The sequence below is a fragment of the Anas acuta genome, chromosome 9 (assembly GCF_963932015.1).
Source record: "Anas acuta chromosome 9, bAnaAcu1.1, whole genome shotgun sequence".
Taxonomy (NCBI): domain Eukaryota; kingdom Metazoa; phylum Chordata; class Aves; order Anseriformes; family Anatidae; genus Anas; species Anas acuta.
The window spans coordinates 19,325,472-19,344,437 of NC_088987.1; the positions used below are offsets into that span (position 1 = coordinate 19,325,472).

Here is an 18,966-nt window from a genome sequence, read left to right on the forward strand (position 1 = left end):
TGATTTGTTAGGAGCTTCTGATTACTTGAACTTGAGTTACTCCCAGCCTTGCCCATTATTTGATACTCCTATGCACACAGAGCCACTCAAAGTATTCAATGTGCTTTGATGTGTAGGTTCAAGACTTCACACATTTTTAAATAATTTTTTTCTGAGGAAGATTACGTGTGAAAAGGCTGTTTTTAAAGGTATTTCTTTGTTTTCTTCTGGCAGAACAAAACATCCGTGTGACATGCTCTTAGTGCTCCATGTAACTGAGTGTATCAGCTTCACTGGGCTGATTTTTGAAGTGTCAGAATTTTAAAACATCTTTATTTTTATGTCTTTCAGCTGTGGAAACTTCTTGGTATCCTATTTGAAAGATGCTGTTTTTGTTGGTCCACCACATCTCCACATTTTGTTTAGGCTGTGAATGGTTTTCCTCTGAGGGGTAGAATAGTAATTCTTCCAAAAAGAAGGCACTGGGTTATAGCATTGTCCATAAGCATGGAAAAGGCAATCCATGAGAATTATTTTACAAAGTGTCATTGCAGAGAAAGCACAGAAAACTTCAGTGTATTTTCCCTTATTGCACAATTTAAAATGTTGCTTCATGTAAATACAGGGATTTCTGCTGATATGGGTGTCAGAGAACTTAACCTGACATTAGGACGTTTACATGTATATGTCTACCTGAATTCCAAGCTATTCTTTATTCTCTCTTAATTTGAGCAAGGACTAGAGTGTAAGTGTCTGCTGCCTCATGGTCCTCATACTGTCCATCATTTGATGACAAAATATATCAAATTTTACAACTTTGATCTGATAAGATGAATTTGTCAGTGAGTAAGTCAGACAATATGGAGAAACACCTTGCTAAATTTCTAGGACACGATAATTCTGAAATCTTTCTCCCAATATCAGTCTGCATTTCAGTCAGCTCCTTTGGAAACTAGTAACTGTTGAAGTCTGGTTTGGTTCTAGGTGGAAGTTAAAATTTGGTGTTTTTGAAAAGCTCTTCACTGATAGTGGATGAGACTAACCTCTTTTGTATGTGTCCTGAGATTTGGTGAGTAACAGAGAAATGTCTGATTCTGTCAGGCTGGCAAGTAGCTAGGTTTTGTATTCCAGGATGGGCAGTAATGAGACTATAGACTACAGGCTTTGTAACAAGGATGTTGCCCTTAACTTGGCAATTAAGACCTATTATTCAAATTATGCTGACTTCAGAGAATGGCATTTGCATAACTGCATTTGATTAGATAACTTCTTAAGTGATACTGTACATTGACTTCAGTATCTATTTTCTTAACAGAGTTGAAACATATGTAAATGGTGATGGGTGACAGAAAAAGAGAATTACCCTAGAAGACTGCTGCGTAAGGGCTAGCTGGATGTTGCACTAAGTCACTTTTAGAAGGAAAACAGTTACAGAGCAGTTAGAGCTCTAAAGAATAGCAGAAAGTGACTTAAAAACTGAGTGACTTAAAAACAGAGATAAGCGTAAGCCTTGCCTAGTAAGGACAACAGCAAGTAATCCCTGGTGCAGTGGGAAAACCCTAAAAACCACTCCCTGGGGGCAGAATCTTTCAGATTCAGATCAGGATACCATCAGTCTTCTGTGATCTTTTTACTTACTGTTCTGTTATGATATCTTATCCTTTATGTTATTTATTTTTTTCTTAAACTCTTCCTGATATTACTTCATACTAGTTGGGGAGCTGATAAGATTTTCCTTATGATTATGCAACTGTCTAATCTTTCTGGCAGCTGCCATCCAACCCAATTGGTTATAAATTGTAATGCATTATAAACCCATGGCTCCGAACCATTGCATATTTTATACAAGAAAAATATCTTCTGTATATTGTAAATATAGGTAGTTTCCCTGAGGGTTCCCACTTACATGGTAGTGGTTCACTAAATGTTAATTTCTGATTTAGTAAATTGTTGGACGATAGTAATCAGGATGGTGACTGCCTGAGTAATGAGATTCTGATGATTACTGCCCCCTGATGAAAAGTGCTTCAAAACCATTCATAATACATGAAGAATGTAAAGCTTTTAGTATTTAACAACTATACTAATTGTTTTCTATGTATTTTTATTCCAATAACTTAAGTTTAGTTAGCTTTTTAGTTTGTAAACTCCTGAGAATAAATATTGTCTTTTAATTTGTATCCTTTGTATCACTGATTAACAAATAAATAACAGGATTTTGGTAAGAAAGCAGGGGAATCATGACAAAATGGAGACTAGTCTCAGCAAGCTTTGCAGCAGATACACAAGCAACCCACCCATCACAGAAGTATCATGCACTGGCGTGTGCTCTCACAGATTTTTGTTTCTCATAATGACTTTTATATGTTGTGGATACATTTATACAGTCACTGAAACATAGATATATTTTACAGTATTGCTACAATTAAATGTTTGATGCTATGTAGCCAGCCTCAACCCTTGATTTACTGTTCTTTTTTATTAAAGCTGTTTTATCAGTGAATAGAGGTTAAAAACAAAACAATTTTTTAAGAAGAATAAATGGCAGTGATTGCAATTGTTTTATATTCTGTTTATCTTAATTTATTTCATCACTAGAATGCTGTATTGCAATTGTTTTTGAGAGCTAGTTCTCTGCAATCTATTTTTTTTAGGATAGCAACTTTTTTTTTTTTTTAATTCTCTCTTCATTTCTGCTAAGCCTTGCATTTTCATATTGCATCTCTTGAACATCAGGATTCTCCTTAATATGGTAGATAGACTGTAGGAACAGAAACTAGATGAAAGAGATCCCTGATAGAGAAACTGCTGGCATTACAGTTTTTGTTTAAATTGTAACTTTTATCATTAAAATTATTTCATGCTTCCTAATTTAGGGAAATAGCTTAATGTGGTCTTATTATGAACAGCTATTGTTTACAGAGGACTTTCAGCTGCTTTTATGAACTCTTGAAGCCTTGATGATGTGGCAGCAAATGAGTTCAGTGGAGATTAATCTGAGAAACAATTAATCCCCTTTTATGAAATCATTAAATTAATATAATCAGAATTTAATTATTTTTCAATTCAGATTTTAAGAAAAATAAAAACAAGAAGGTTGATGGGTTCAACCATATTTCTGGAGTTTGACTTTATATTAAGCTGGGTAGTAAGCACCAAATACCAAAATAAGAGTACTTGAAATCAAAGTAGCAAAAAGGATGAAATACTGTGTATTAGAGAAATGAGTCATATCAGCCTTTCTTTATTGAGCAGACACATTTTAGAGTCCCAGAAATAAGTTGCATCACTTATGTTTGTGGGTTATATGATGTTCAATTTTAAGTTAATTATTTTTAAGGTAGCTGAAAATTAAATCAATGAGCACATAACCACCCTTCTCTGTTCTGTTTTCAGATCACTATTAACTATCAGGTCTTTTATTTCTTTCTTAAAATATATTTTGTGTGGTAATCGTACCATGCACCATTTTTATAAGCCCAGGAGGCCATTTATACTACAATGCAGTGTGGAGACTAAAGCTTAAATGTAGCCCTCTACACACTGTTGATGTCCTGAAATGCAATCTCGGTCTAGAATGGAGTGAACCAAATGTCCAGTAAATGCAGGGAAGGGTTATCTCACACTCCTTTTTGCCTCTAAAGGCTATAAGGGGCTCAAGCCACTTGGCTCTGCAAACTGAAGGCTGAACATGAGCACAACTGTCACTGTCTTCTATTCCATCCAGTTGCCTCATTTTCCTGGCTAGCCCTTCAGATCACTGGCTCAGTGCCAGTCTCATTTTCATAGCCTCATTTAAAAGGGAGGGAAAGAAAAAGAGGAAAAAAAAAAAAGAGAGAGAGAGAGAAAAGGAAAGAAAAGCTAGAGATTCTGTTAATCTTCTATGTTGCGTTCCTGTGCACATGTTGAGGATGATAGTACTATATTAAACATTACAGACTTCTGGTGGAAGCTATCCTGCTTGTGTGCCATGCAGACTCAAGTGCTAACAGCTCTTAGGGCATTGACAACTTACTGTTTAGGTGGGGGATTTCCTTGTGACTTTAGGAAAATATTTTGCTATGCTGCAAAGGGGGGAAATCTCAGTTCTCTTCCCAGGGATCTGATAAATCTCACAGAGGATAAAGTTTTGAATCTGGTAGTAGTCTGACGTTAGAAAGGTGAGCTAGACTTACAAACATGGTGCTTTCAAGCCTATAAGATGTTCCTCTTCACAATCTAACTTCTTTGATAGAAGTATAAGCTTGGGCTTCAGAGATTTGAAGAAGTAGAACATGGCATCATTCATGTACATTGCAATTACTCTGCTTGGTGTTCTGTTCTTTCTTGTGGAGATGATTATTTTTCTGAAGTAAAGCTTCTGAAAATACTCTCCAGCTGCTCTCCAGTTAAGTGTTCATTTAGTTAGGTTTATAGAACAATGAATCCTTTGTTAGGAATTACCAGAAAATCAGGGGATAAAGGCCAGACACCTGCAATTTAATATTCAGGGGTGGAAGCTTCCCATTTCCCACTTCAGATTCAGTGCAGGATTTTTGGAGGTATTGGTCAGTTCAGCTCTATTTGAAGCATTAAAAGATTTCCTTTTGGGGGTGGTCTTTGTATACTTTCAGAGGCGTAGATGCCTAACACTTAAGTCTAACCTATATATTTTCCTCTTATTTTGCATTGAGCACAGTGTTTAGAGGTAAAGATAGTAATAAAAATGAAGAAAATCTGAGCCTAAAAGACCAAAAAGGAGCAGCCAGGTTTTTAGGAGACTGTCCTCCTGAAAAATGGCTACATGCATTGAGACCCTGCTTCAAGGACGTAGTCAAACATTGCTCATTGGTGGGAAGTAGAGAGTAATTTCTTTCCTCTATGCTTCCACACAGCCTTTGCCTTTTTATTTTCCCTTTTTCCTTTCCCCTTTAGTTAAATTATTTAATTAGTAATAATTTTCCCTTAATTATTTTTCATTTAATTAAATTATTCTTATCTCAACCTGTGAGTTGTTTCTTTCCTTTTCTTCTTCTAGGGGTATTCAAGGTAAGGTTGGACCTGGTGCTTAGGGACATGGTTTAGTGGGTGACATTTGTAGCAGAATGATGGTTGAACCAGATGATCTTGAAGGTCTCTTCCAACCTTTATGATTCTGTGATTCTTCCCCTCTTCTGTGGAGGTGAATGAGAGAGCGGTTCTGCTGCCTTGCAAGGTAAAACCACCACAGTCTCACCTGCCTGCTTGCCACAATACCTGATGTAGGACTCCTTGTTTTTTAGTGAATATTGCTGTGGTGAATTCTGTTGTGTTGACTGGTCCCAGACGGCTTGGTTATCTTTGAATCACGTTTTTCGTCTTCTGTAACCTTTAAAGTATAATCTCATCCCATAAACAGTTAATTTTATCACCATTCTAATACTATCAGTTATCACCTGTCATAATTTTTCTAATGTGACATTTGAGCTCACTAAAACATTAACACAGAGATTGTGTCGTGCATTTTGTTACACGTTTTGGCATATAATCTTAATGATAAATCATCTGCCTGTTGTTATCATTATGATCCTTCCCATTTGCTTATGTTTTCTAATACTAGACCTGCCAGAAAAGGGGAGACAGACAAAGAACTCTTGCTTTGGGGGTGAAAGGCTGTAAATTACAGATGTTGCAGAAAGAAAAGAATCAAGAAGAAAACAGAATTAAATGGTGAAGTGAAGATTATTGAGGGAAGAGTTAAAACATTAATACCATTATGAGCTGAGATGCAAAAAAAAAAACAAACACGCATTTCATTTATTCAACAGAATGGAAAAAGATTCCTGCCTGTCTCTCAAGATCTCATTGACTATTGCCATACTATATTCTTGTTCAGGCTGACATGCTTTCTGTTGGACCTTCGTGGAAATGAAGAAATGAAACAGAATATGCTGCACGAACTCCAACAATTAGGTCATTTAGGAGGTATTAATACTCTGACATGGGTGCTAGGATATCTTCGTATAGGTCATGACTTGGGATTTATGTTGCAGCTAAATTATCTTCTGTTTATATGCAGTCATACATTTCAACAACAGTATCAGCAGAGAAACTGGAGTTCTGTGAAGTGTCTTTAAGCTGACAATAGTACTAGGTGTATGTTTTACATGAAAGAGATTTTTAGGATAAGCTATTCACTGTGTTCAGAGGTCCCACACCCCAGTGAATATGCTTGAAACATGCTTTAGGATATAGACTGAAGTACCAAAAAAGGGCTTAAGTACTTTATTGCTGAATAGAACGAGGAGATGGAATGATAATATTTTGTAAACCCTGGCCAACTCTCCCCCTGTACAGTGGATTTACAAGACTTAAAAATATTAAAAAAAAAAAAAAAAAAAAGGTATTTTTTTCCCCAGTTGTGGTGATACTATATTTTTTCTGAAAAACAACCACAAGAACAAGTCGTAGTTTCTAGGCTGCAACACTGTTCATTAGGTAACAGCACAGGAAATCCCAGCAACATTGGTCATGAAGGTCTCCTTGGAGCCTATGACCAACAGACAAATTCCCTTAAAAAAAAAAACACAGCTTTTTCAAAACCAGGCATAATTTATGCTTTAATTTCCTAAAACTTTTTAATGGAAATAATATTATAAAATATGTATTGCACTTCCTAAATAATGAAAACATCAAGTAACCTACTCAAAATAAATAGCAGTTTGAATACTTAAAAACTGGAAGTTTTAAGTATTTGTGCCATCTTAGGTTATGTTTCTTGGCACAATTTGTAAACTGACCATAGCACAACCAAGAAGCTTCATGTCAGAGAAAATAAGTAATCTTTGTCATATTTTAGTATGAAAATTACAAAGCCTTGTGGATTTAAATGAAATTTCACTCGTTTTAATTTGAATGAGTTTGTATGATAGCCAGAGGTGTCTAAATGAATTACAGCTCCCCTTGCCTTCAGGGAGAATTTTGCTCCTAAGAGTGAGCAGTTTTTAAAAAATGGAGTCCAGATTCCTGTATAGTTTTGAAAAACTCAGCCTTTGTCTTTATAACAGCTTATTTCTACCAACGGCGTGTTGAAAAGACATCAAACTGAAAAGTTCTTATAAGAGCAAATCCAAATTTAGCTAATGCTACAAAAGGTTAGCCAGACCTTTTGAAGTGGTGTTATAGCAGCCCTACTGTCTTTTGGAAACTGATTTGAAGCATGTTTTTTCTCAGTCTCTTTAGCAGTTAAAAGATACGAGCTTTGTTGCCTAAACCAAATAAAAAATAATGACAATGTTTATTCTGAGTCGTGAGTGTGGGGAAAGGCAGGAATCTTTAGATAGATACTGCAGAATCCTGTTTCACATAGTACCCAATGATACTTATTTCTTTCCTCAACAAAATAGAGTAGAAAAGGAGGAAACCCTTAAGCAGAGGGCTGTGAAAAATCCTAAAGAAGTCAAATGTGCTTGTGTGGTCTGATCCCTATTGTGTAGCTGCCGCAGTCCCCAGTGCATTCATTTAGATGCGTAGAATTTGAAAAGGCAAAGTTTGGGGCGTGTGTGGAGCATGGCGTTACTCCTCTGTAAATGGTTTAGAGCAAGGGTTAAAATAAAATCAATATTCTTTCCTGTTGGCTTTTCCAGTTTAATTGGGAGTGTATGTTAGCCCATATTCATTAGACCAAGCTAGGGACATAAACCTGATTCAGTGCTGGACTGAAAGAGAGCAATCGAGTCACAAAAGTACTGTGTTAACAGCTTAAGGTTGATTAATTTCTGTCAAATCTTTTCTGCAGTTTCCTGGATGGAGGTGCCTGTCAGATCGTAAACGCAGCCACACTCCGGCATATCCCTCCCCTCTGAATTTAAATGTGCTTTAGAGAACCAAAGCTCACATACATTCTAGGCTTCCTATGTGGAAGAGAGCAGGATGTCTCATGATAGTTATTGTGATGCTGCAAAGAGATTAGAGGGATTTACAGAGTAGTATCAATTATTTATTCTAACTAAGAATTGGAGCATTCTCGTATCACCTAGAACATGAAAATAATGACTGTTGACAAAGAATTGTATAATTTTAATGTCAGATGGCAAGGCTAAACTCCAACAGATCACTGTGTTTTATTCAGGTTCCGCGTGGTCTTGTATTTGAAAGCATGCACTGGGGAGTTAGTTACTGGTCTGCCGGCAGAGTTTTTTATGTTGCTTTTAAGAAGCCGTCTTGCTGACCTTTAACCCTCTTCGTGTATGTTTGTTTGTTCTGTGTGTTTTGTTTTTTTTTTTGTTTTCCAAATATGTAAAGTTGTCACTGAACATTTTTAGTAGGAAAACTTTATTTTACCTAGAACTCTAAGCACCTAACTTCTCTGGTCACTGATGTAATAAAATAATACTTTTAAATGATTGCTAACATTGTCTTATCAGCTATTCCATTCTGAAACATGGAAGTTGCACAGGAGGAAAGCAGAAAGCTATCTAATCTTCGCATCAGGATTTGTGAAGAAGGAGTATCTCTAAATAAGTGGTATTTACCTTTACAGAGTTGTCAACTGTGAAAGGCTACATCCAAAAGGTGTTCTTTTTTCCTCAGTAGGTCATATCTGAGTTTGGGATGAATCATTCCTGGGAAATTGGGTGAGCAGTAGGCAAAAGTATACTAAGCTCTTTCGGAGACTGAGGTATGTTTCTTCATATATGCCAAAATTGGCTGGCCTGTAGGCAGTTTGTTGAAATCATCTGCCTTTCTGTGCTGCTTTAGTTGTCCTCTAAATGACAGTATATATGTTTTAGAGGTCTTTTCTTCACTTTGCACTCAAGTTAAATTAATTTGACCCATGTATATAATGAAGGCAAAGGTAGGAGTTTACTCAGCTTTCCTTAAAATATCATTAAATACAGAGTTGTGGTGAGAGGTGGACATTATATCTGTATAAAACCAACAGATTGTCAGAGTGTGACTGAGTATTTGGAGTGGGGGGAATTATTACCTTTCCTGATTTTCTCTTGGTGCATTCAGACTAGCACACTAAGGGGGGCTTAGGAGAAACAAACCTTTAGGTACTGCTTTAACCTCTGAGGAAGTAAGATTCTGTCCTGCAAACATACTGGTATTGGCTACAGGTAGCTTGTATACTCAGTTGAGGATCCTTTCCCTCACCTTTCTTGAGTTGATTGTAACTGTATTAAAACATACAAGTTCTAAGGAATTTGTTGTGGAAGCACTGCAGAAAGTATCCTGTGCCAAAAGTACCAAGTAACAACCTAACACATAGTCTCTGAGCAGGAGGGCAAGTGCCCTGCAAGAATAGATATATAAGAAAAAACACACATTTTTATGATCATTTAGGTAGAAATAGCCCTGCTTTGGTCAGCCAACCATCCAATCTTGGCTAAAAATACCCAACCGCACACCTGTTTCAGCTGAGTTTAGTAAACTGTTGCTGTGATGACATAAAATGCATTCCAGCTGTGATCTCCCTGTGTTTTCCATCTCACCCAGCATATTTCACTGAGTGGTAAGTTAGAGAGTAGTTAGAAATGTGCTTAAAGGTCTTTTCTGAGAAGCCTGAATAAAATCGCTATATTTGTACATACACAGCAGTTCTGAAAATAAAATAAAACTCAGTGTGTATCCCTTTTGGAAGCAATTAGATATACCTGGCTCTTACCAGAGTAAACCAAAGATGTGTGGCTGTGGGGATCATCCCTCAGTGCTGGCTTCCTGCTGGCAGAGCTGAAGAGATTGGGGCACATAGTGCTTCGCTTACACTGTGCACCTGGGGCTGTTAAAACCTTTGTAGGACAGTTTAGCCTTCTATTTAATGCTATCAACATATTTATTGCAAAATGTGAGTAGTGAGTTCTTAATTCCTATTAATTTTGGGGGGGAGGAGGGAGAAGAGTGGAGGAAGTGAATCTAAACCCTGCTGCCGTTTCCAGGTGGGCAGGGTGTTAGCTCTCTTCTCTGAAGAACCATTACTTGTGGCTTTTCTGTAAAGCATTGCCGTAGCAAATGAAGCAAAAAGAGCATTTATGCTAATTAAGTTGACTATAAAGAAAGACTTACTTAATATGCATCTCACCTGTCATTTGTGACTGACCGCTGTGAAGTGTTCTGGTATTTTTTTTTTATTTTTTATTTTCTGGTGGAAATAAATAAGTGCCACAAAAATTCTTCAGGGGAGGGTTTTGGGTGCAGTAGTATCAACTGCAGGTGAGTGTCAGCTGGGTGGCTGCAGCCAGCTGTGGTGTCTCGGCCACCTGGGCCCTCCTGAGGCCAGCTGTGCTTGCTGGGGCATCTCCTTACCCTCACAGCAGCGTAGCTGCCTGGAGCGTTGTTGGAACCTGACTTTTAGTGTACCACGTTCAGTTCAGGTGAGTCTTCATGTGTTTTTTAGACTTTTTCTTCTTGGCGACGGGGGGCTAGGAGGAGAGCTGGGGAGTGGGTAGGAGCAGGGCTCTGAGTGCAGGGTGGCTGTGGCTGCCTCACAGAGCCCTGGGGTATCACCAGCTCCATTTTGTGGCAGGAGGTGAGGTGTCCTCTCTGAGTGCTGGGGCACCTCACACCTTGCTTTGTGCCTACTGCTCATGCCTGTGGGCTTTTCTGTTTGGCCAGGCTGTGAGTATGTTGGGGAGGCTGGTCTGGGGGAAGAGAGGAGAGAGCTGTACATGTCGTTCTGCAGGGAGCTGAAAAGCACAAACTATGGTAGCTGTGTGTGAAGTTAAAAATTGGGGTGAGTGTTGGTCCTCAGCATTTCCTCCAAGCCTGTCCCTTAATGTGCTCACTTTCTAGATTGTCTCTGCAGTGTTAAGAATGCAAGGAAAACTGCCGTTGTGTTTTGGGGATTTTTATTTGAACATAGATCTTACCTTGTTATAAGAATGAGAGAATAGTGTTCTCCTCAGAAGATGAGAAGCTAGCGAGTAGTAATATGCTCCACACAAAGAGAGTCAAATAGTGAAAGAGGGGTGAATGTCTTTTTTTTTTTTTTCCTAGTATTTTTTTTCTCCATAATCTTGTGTTTATCAAGGTGAGAAGGGGTGTTCCATGGGGGGAAAAAAAAGCTGTGTAACAGGAACATTTTGTGGGATATAAGAAAGTTTTAAAAGATTTTTTTTTTTTTTTTACTTCAGTTTCCTAAAGCTGTTATTAAAATGGATGAAGTACTATATCTGAACCTTTGAATTGCTTCAAAGGGAAATATGTTATAACTGAAATTTCTGCAAGCTTTTCTTCGTCTTGCCAGCCTTAGGTTATAGATGAACATACTTTAAGGAGAAGAGCTGCATGGTGGATTTTAAATGCTTTCATGTTTAATTGGAGAAGGAGGGAGAACCATTTAAAATGGTCATAAAAATTTTAATGTAATTTGCAGCCCATTTAATACCCTGATTTAGGCAACAACAGAAGTATAGATTCAGCTACATGGGGTGCTAAGCAACTGAAGCTTCCACACTGGGATGCTGACCAAGAAGTCTGTTCTGAATGCTGGTGTATTTGACTTCTATGGTTACCTAGAGAAATTTTCTTTGTAGTTTCACATGGCCTAAATTTTAGTTCTGTTGTAATACAAATAATACAGAACAATACAAGTGTTGAAATAATTACTTTGCACTAAATGAGAAGGTACCCTGGAGTGATAATTCTTGTGCTTATAGTGAATGTATGTGTTGGTTGCATGAGGTGCTACAGTCATTTATTTGTAAAAAAAACTTGATCAACAACACTGTGTCCTGGTTTATGTTTTACTTCCTCTCTCACCAACTAAATTAAAAGCTAGCAGATGCATGTGCATAACAAAATAAGCTTTTGCATTCTTTGATCAACATTTAACCCAAGTTCAGACAAAGATATTTCGTTATATGAACACTCAAATGCTTTTTCTCAATACCTCTAACCTGCAGTGATAAGTGTAAGTAAATACCAGCATTTTATGTCTAATAAAATGAGGGAAATAGATAGAAATTTAGTATCAAAACCTGCAGTCTGATTTTCTCTATCACAACCTGCAGCATTTGTTGCTGTATTTGACAACCTTATGCTTGCAGACTTGCAGTTCTCTGTTCTTGGTTTACATGACTACATCTGACATTTTGTCTATGCACTTCTTATCAGTGTTCTTCAGTAATGAAGACTGATAGAGGGAGGGCAAGATTTTGCTGCTCTGCACTTTGACATTCCTTTTGACTGTTTCTTCTTTACTCTTTCTTTACTCTTTCTTTACTCTTTCTTTACTCTTTCTTTACTCTTTCTTTACTCTTTCTTTACTCTTTCTTTACTCTTTCTTTACTCTTTCTTTACTCTTTCTTTACTCTTTCTTTACTCTTTCTTTACTCTTTCTTTACTCTTTCTTTACTCTTTCTTTACTCTTTCTTTACTCTTTCTTTACTCTTTCTTTACTCTTTCTTTACTCTTTCTTTACTCTTTCTTTACTCTTTCTTTACTCTTTCTTTACTCTTTCTTTACTCTTTCGCTGAAACTTGATGGCCTCCTGTTTGATTTGAGGCTTATGGAGACTAAACATGAAAGTCTCCAAAAGACACTCTCCACTATGTACTTCTGAAGAAGCTAATGATGCTTATAGGCTTTGTTTTAATTTTGTAGTCTGTGGACAGAAAAACTTACATGGTAAATTCAGTGTACCCAGTACAGTGTTTCCATTTACAGTTGGCAGATGGGCAGTGCCACAGTAGCTCGTTGTTCAAGACATAGTGTGACTAAGGTCAGAGCCAGCCCAGGATTCTTCAAAAATTTTGTCCAAAATGAATTTTACAGCCTTCTTGATGAGGAGTGAGGTTCTTTTTTTTTTTTTCTGAAAAAATGGAGGTAGCTACATGTCAGGAACAGGAATGTGGGAAAGTTAGACATGCTGTTTTGCTACTGTAGAGGAAAGGATAGTTTATGTTTCCCAAGAGGTGCCTGTTCCAAACACTTGCCATTCCCTTATGTGGACTCATCCCTTGTTTTGCAAATAGGAACCTGACATCCCTGATGTGATACTGGCTAAGTAGGCTTCCTTAATGGATGCCTTGATTTGCCTGTAGCAAAGTTGTCACTGGTCAAAATAAATTGGGCTTTGGAAACATCTGTCAGAGCAAGGGAACCTGGCAGAAATCACCTTGACTTCATTCTGTTGTTACCTGGAAAAACCCTATCTGTGTTAGAGCTTGTGGGATGTACTGGAGGAGGACTCAGAGAAGAACACAAGTATGAAAAGCTGGCTGCCTTCATCCCCAGACGCTGCAGCAAGAAGGAAAACATAAAAATATTTGCACTTTCTCAGTTAGCAATTAGAAAGATTTATTGAGCTTCGACAGTACTTAGAGGGATGTATCTTAAAGACTAAGATCACAGGCTCTCTCTAAGAAACCTTAGTATATGAAAGCAGCACAGCATCAGACTAGTCATGTGACTAAGAGCCCAACCAAGACAGATGCTTTCCTTTGAGTAGCAGATGACTGCTTTGCTTTTCTGTAGTTAGTTATCTGGGTGTCAGTGTGGACAGAATATTTGAATGAGAGAAGAATTGTAGGAACAGTTCAGAAGAACAACAAACATACAGCAGGTTGACTGTATTGAAGAAAAGACTGGGTGAACTTGGAGGTGAGATTGGAAGTGAAAAGAAAACAGATACTGAGACTGGTATAAGCAAGCACATAATCTGAGTTGGAGGAGAGGGAAAAGTGGAATCTTGATAAAGAGGGAGAAGTAAGAATAAAAGCAACAAAATGTAGCAAGTTTCCAAGTATATTATTATTTTTTTTTGAATGCTTATTGGCAATTTTTACTTTTATTATGCATAATGAAGTGCAGTCATGAATATAGTTAGTCTCTGAAACTGTGGAGGATTTGAGCACAACAGATTTGGCAACAAGTGTTTGTTCTGTAAATAAATCCTGTCACTACTTTAAGAAAACTTTCACCTTGAAAAATAGGAAGTCTTACGCAGAATAGAAAGCTAGATCTAGTTCTCTTGTACATAAGAGAGTTTTACAGAGTCCTAATGGAATACATAGCTGACTGATTTACATGATTAATTTTAATTATTTTGTTTGCAATCTACCTTTTTTAATATACTTCTTTGCTGTAAAAGTACAGTGGTAATACCAGGAGACAGTGTAAGAGCTATTATTTATCTAGATTTTTTTTTCTTATTGATTTTAATGCCTAATTCTTCATCTCAGACTGAATATTGAATATGAAAATGAAGGTGTTTCTACATCAGAATATACTTAATTAACAAGGAAACAAATGTATATGAACACACTGTATACGTTAGTCCCATATCTTTAGGTCATTTCCTAAGAATGGATAACTGATGCTTAAGTTTGTAGTTGTGAGATTGGTTACAAATGTAGAATACGCAACAAAGCACTTAACAAGAATCCCAGAAACATGATGGTTTGTCTATTGTATGTTTAAATTAGGTGCAAAAGCATTTCCTTAATGGTGAAAACAGGTTCCCTGAAGGCTCTTTATGTCTCTTATGGTTTTAGTTATTATTCAAACCTTATTGATCTGAACAGAATTATACAAACATATTGTCTATTCTCCTTGAGGTATAGTACAAAATTACCATTATAATTCATTGTACTGCTATGCAGTGTTTTAAAATTAGGAGGAAGCATTTACAAAAGATCTTTAAAACAACTTGCATTTGTTAGATTACTAACAAGATTTTATATAAATACGTAACTTGGAGATATTCCATAGATTCTGGCTGCTTCCTGGTATTGCAGAGGAGAATATGGTTACACACAACACCTTTAAGGGTTTTGCTTGGTTTTAGGGCGAGCAAATTCTTTGCTGTGTGATCGGGCTTAAGATGATTTGGAAGATGTCTAAGGTTAAATTATCCTATTGTCCCAAATAGCATTTATTGCTTTCACTTTTATCTTCATTTTATAGTTTTAAAGTCTAATTTTTGTTACAAATTAGAATTAAAACTTAAAAAGCAAAGGTATATAAGCTTGAATTTCCATATTCATTAAAAATGTGTTAGCTGTTCGTTGAAATAAGCATTAGTGCATGCATTTGATGCTATGGTTATGAAGTAGTTGCGGCTGTTTGCTGCCCAAAATAGTAAAGTATATGCTGTTAATATATGGGGTAAAATAAGCAAGCAGTATTAAGGACATAACTGATTTCTATAGATAAGAGAACTGAAATTTGTCTGCCCTTATGGGTGGAGAGACACCTGCAAGTATAATGTATCAGCGGGGGTTCTAAAACAATTCTTTACAGTTTTTCACGTAGATCTCTTCGGTATAGTAGTCCTGTGTGTCAAGTATTGGTAAACAATGTTAAAAATGAATATTAGCACTGAAAGTGTTGAGTTTATGTAAAACCCAATAGAAACCTGAGGGTGGAAAAAAGTAAATCAATACTTTGACTGTTGTAAAAAGCTTATAAAAGGATGTCTATGCAGAAGAGCACTTTTAAAATGTCAGTCTTTAACGATTTTCTAGTGGCATAGGTGCTGCATATTTCAGTCTGTGGATCAAAAGACATGGCCCCTTCTGTCCAGCTTTCTTGTCATGTACCACTTTGAACATCAGTTGGGTGTTGACATGTTATCATCCAGCACATCTCATTGCTTTTTAGGATTTGTTGTCCCTGTTTGTCAACATCAAAACTTGAGATGGGGTGTTCTTATTTCTGCCAGGTGTTGTGGTTTGGCAACTAAGTACCATACAGATGCTCCCTTGCTCCCTTCCTTCGGCAGAAGGGGTTGTTGGGGTTGTGCAGAAAATGAGATGGAGGGAAAAAAATCAGCCTGTGGGTTTGAGGTAGGAGCAGTTTAAAGAAAGAAAAGGCAAAGGCTGCAAGAAGAAAAAGGAGGAAAAAAAATATTCTCCACTTCTCATTAGCAAGTGATATTCTTCCACCTCCTAGGAAGCAGGGCCTCAATTTGTATAACACTTGCTCTTTGTAAGAAGATTCCCCTCCCTTCTTATCCTTCCTCTCTCCCCCGGAGGGTGAGGGAAAGCGTAGGACTGTCCCAGCCAGACCCAGTACAACTCGCTATAGATTTTTATACATTTACACACCTCCTGAAATGTGATGTATTGTATCTTGCAATATCCAGTGGAATACAGATTTTTTGTTTCCATTCGTTTTATCACTTTGAGCATGAATGCGGAGAAACTCTGAATAGATGGGGGTTAGAAGAGCGCTTTGGCTGTATTCTCAGAATCTGAAAGTGACAGGTATGAAAGGGAAGGGCAGTGGCCTTTGTTTTTTGCAGATGAAATGGGTAATGTCATTGTACGTGCTGAGGATACTTTCAACATTCTGCTACTTAATTGCATTTTATATCAGAAAAAAGCCTTCATTTATATGCTTGCTGCTACAAAAACAAGTACTTTTGCTCATCTCCCTGCAAATGGGAGCACTATTACGAGTTCACTGAATGACTTCCTAAGTTAAAATAATTCTGCAGCACTAAAACAAGTATCTTGGGTTTTACGTTCATGAATTTAAAGTAGGCACAATTATCAGCCTTCAAAAACCAAATTTACCAAACAGATACAAAAATTGATGCTGGCTCTTATTTGATACAAACATTAAAAACTAAAAGTGTGACTAGTTTTTCCTCTCATATTTGATTCTGGATAAGGACAGAGGGCCTTGAAATAGGAAGGCAATTCTTTTTGAGGTAATATGTCTTCTAAAAGGATTCACCCCAGCATGCTCAGTACCCATCTTGAAAGATAAAGCTCTGCATTTCAGCATGTCCCCTTATCTAAAGCAATGCGGAAAGTGTAACCTTTCTATTCTGATCTTGGAGTCTTCTTGTGTGCTATTTAGAAGTCATAATGTTACAGCCATGGAAGCAAGTCTTTAGTCTAGAGGTGTAAGAATTCTGGAAATTAGATCAGGGTCATCAATAATAGGCTTTGAATGATTTAAGAGTGAATGTCAGAATAGAATGTTGCTATGGGATAATGTCCTCCCACTTCTAGATGAATGTCTTAGCATCCTCTTGGCATTCATAGGAAATAAACGCTGAGGTGAAGCTGAGACATTTATTTCTGAAATGGGAGTGATTTATCCTGATAAAGCATTGTATTCCAGTGACTCTGTTTCCATTATACCAAACAGTTCATGATGGAAGATGCTGTCATATGATTTGATGGATGTTGATATTTCATAGAATGACAGTTGAACTTTATGCGACTTTTATGCAAAATATGCATAGGTACTTAGAGAAATGTTGTTTCCTAATGGTTTTGGATGACAGACTTGCCTTTTGCTTTTAGCTGTTCAAAATGACTTTATTTGTCATAATACGTTAAATTTAAAATTCTATATATTTGTCACTCTGAAGTTTACTTAGAAGCATCAAAGTTTTGCCATTTAATGACTAACAGAAATATTTAATATAACTGTAGCATGTCATAGAGATTTCCAATCAGTTAATGCAGTAACAGTTTTCAGTAGCTCGCAAACAGCCTGAGCACTCACTCGTAGCTGAAAAATTATAGCAAAGCTGGGGTTGGACATCAGCCTGTTATAAATGGCTCAGGATTCAAATTAGGATTAAATAAAAAAATAGGATTTATTAAAAGAATATAAAGGAATAGAGGTAAGCAAACGCTTACCTCTAAAACGCTGGGTGTACCGGGAGTCTCCGCTCCACCAGGACGCACCCCAGTTACATCAAGCAGCTGATTTTTATGCTCCTAGACTAATACATATTCATTACTACTTCTAAAAAAATAGATTATTATAATTAGCTTCCGGGGTCCAGTTCCTCCTACTGGAGCATGCGCATCAGTCTCCTCTGGGGGTCTCTAGGGGTCTTTCATGCTGAAGGCTCGTAGTCTTCCTCTCACCCTTTGTACTCACTCGGCCCTATTCCAAGTTTATGGAACACTCTGCAGGTCTTGTCTCCCAACCGTCCTTCAGCTTCTTTTTTCTTCCTCTTAATCTCTTGGCCCCCCTGGCCAGATACCAAGGATCCTCATAGTATCCCATAACAGTCACTAGTTGTTATCAGTTGTTCTGAAACTCCCAGACATCAAACACAAACAGCTTTCTTATTTGACGCTTCACGAGTAATTAAAACATTCTTCCCCAGCCATTCACAGACACATCTATAGCAGTGTTAAGTTAATCTCAAAGAAGACAGGAAAAAAAAGGCTGTAACTGTTAGAAATAGAAGTCCGGAATAACAAAAGCAAACAGGTTCATAAATTTAGGGAGTGTTTTCTGAAGACGTGATAAATTGACTAGAATGAGGGGGAGACTGGGACACACTGCATCTGTGGTTCAAGAACTAAATTGCCAGTGCAGGGCCCAGAGGCAGACAGGATTCAAACAGAATTGTTCTTTATGGACACGAATTGTTAACACATTCCTCACAAGCCTGTGTGAGATCTGAAGCTGACTTCAGAGCTGGACATGCCATATTCTGCTACATAACACTAGTGACATCCCAGTCGAGGTGTAGTTTGTGTGCTTGTGTCAGTGATGTTGGAGGGTAACAGGAGGTATCTCAACGTGACTTCTGTCCCAAGGAAAACCATAGGACATGTTCTGAGTACTTGAAGGAGAAGAGGTGATTGGGAACAGTCAGGAAGGATTCATCAAGAGTAAGTCACATCTCACCAATCTGACTACCTTCTATGGTAAAATAACTCTGTGAATTAAGAGGAGAGTGGTGGATGTCATTTATGTTTGCTGTAGCAAGGTGCTCAGCACTGTTGTGTCCAAGTTCTCATGCGGCCTGGGTGATGGACAAATGGCTGGGTATGGCCAAGCTCAGAGTGCGGGGGGGAGTTCATCCTATCCTGCCTGGATAAGTCACCAAGTGCTGCTGCTGTCTGTCCTGACTCCTCTCCTGTTACAGTGATCTGCTGGAGGTGAATGTGTGCACTTGCACAGAGATTGCAGATGCCAAAATGATGGAACCAGTCATTAAGCTCAGGGGCAGGGCTGCAATTCAGAGGGAGCTAGATAGGCTGTTATACCCTGGATAACTTTTTAAAGGGAACATTCAATTCTACATTTTACAAAAGAAGG

The 18,966-nt window shown here is 37.6% G+C and overlaps 1 protein-coding gene across 3 annotated transcripts in view; it reads left to right on the forward strand.

The window, feature by feature from the left end:
- The window catches only part of CLSTN2 (calsyntenin 2), a 350,903-nt gene that overhangs the window by 171,418 nt on the left and 160,519 nt on the right, over positions 1–18,966 (forward strand). Inside the window, exon 1 of one of the 3 annotated variants that reach the window (XM_068691532.1) lies at positions 10,174–10,313. The exons of the other annotated variants lie outside the window; for them this stretch is intronic. The gene's annotated coding sequence lies outside the window, so the exon portion shown is untranslated. Of the gene's footprint in view, positions 1–10,173; positions 10,314–18,966 lie in introns of those variants that run through there. 3 annotated transcript variants of the gene reach the window in all.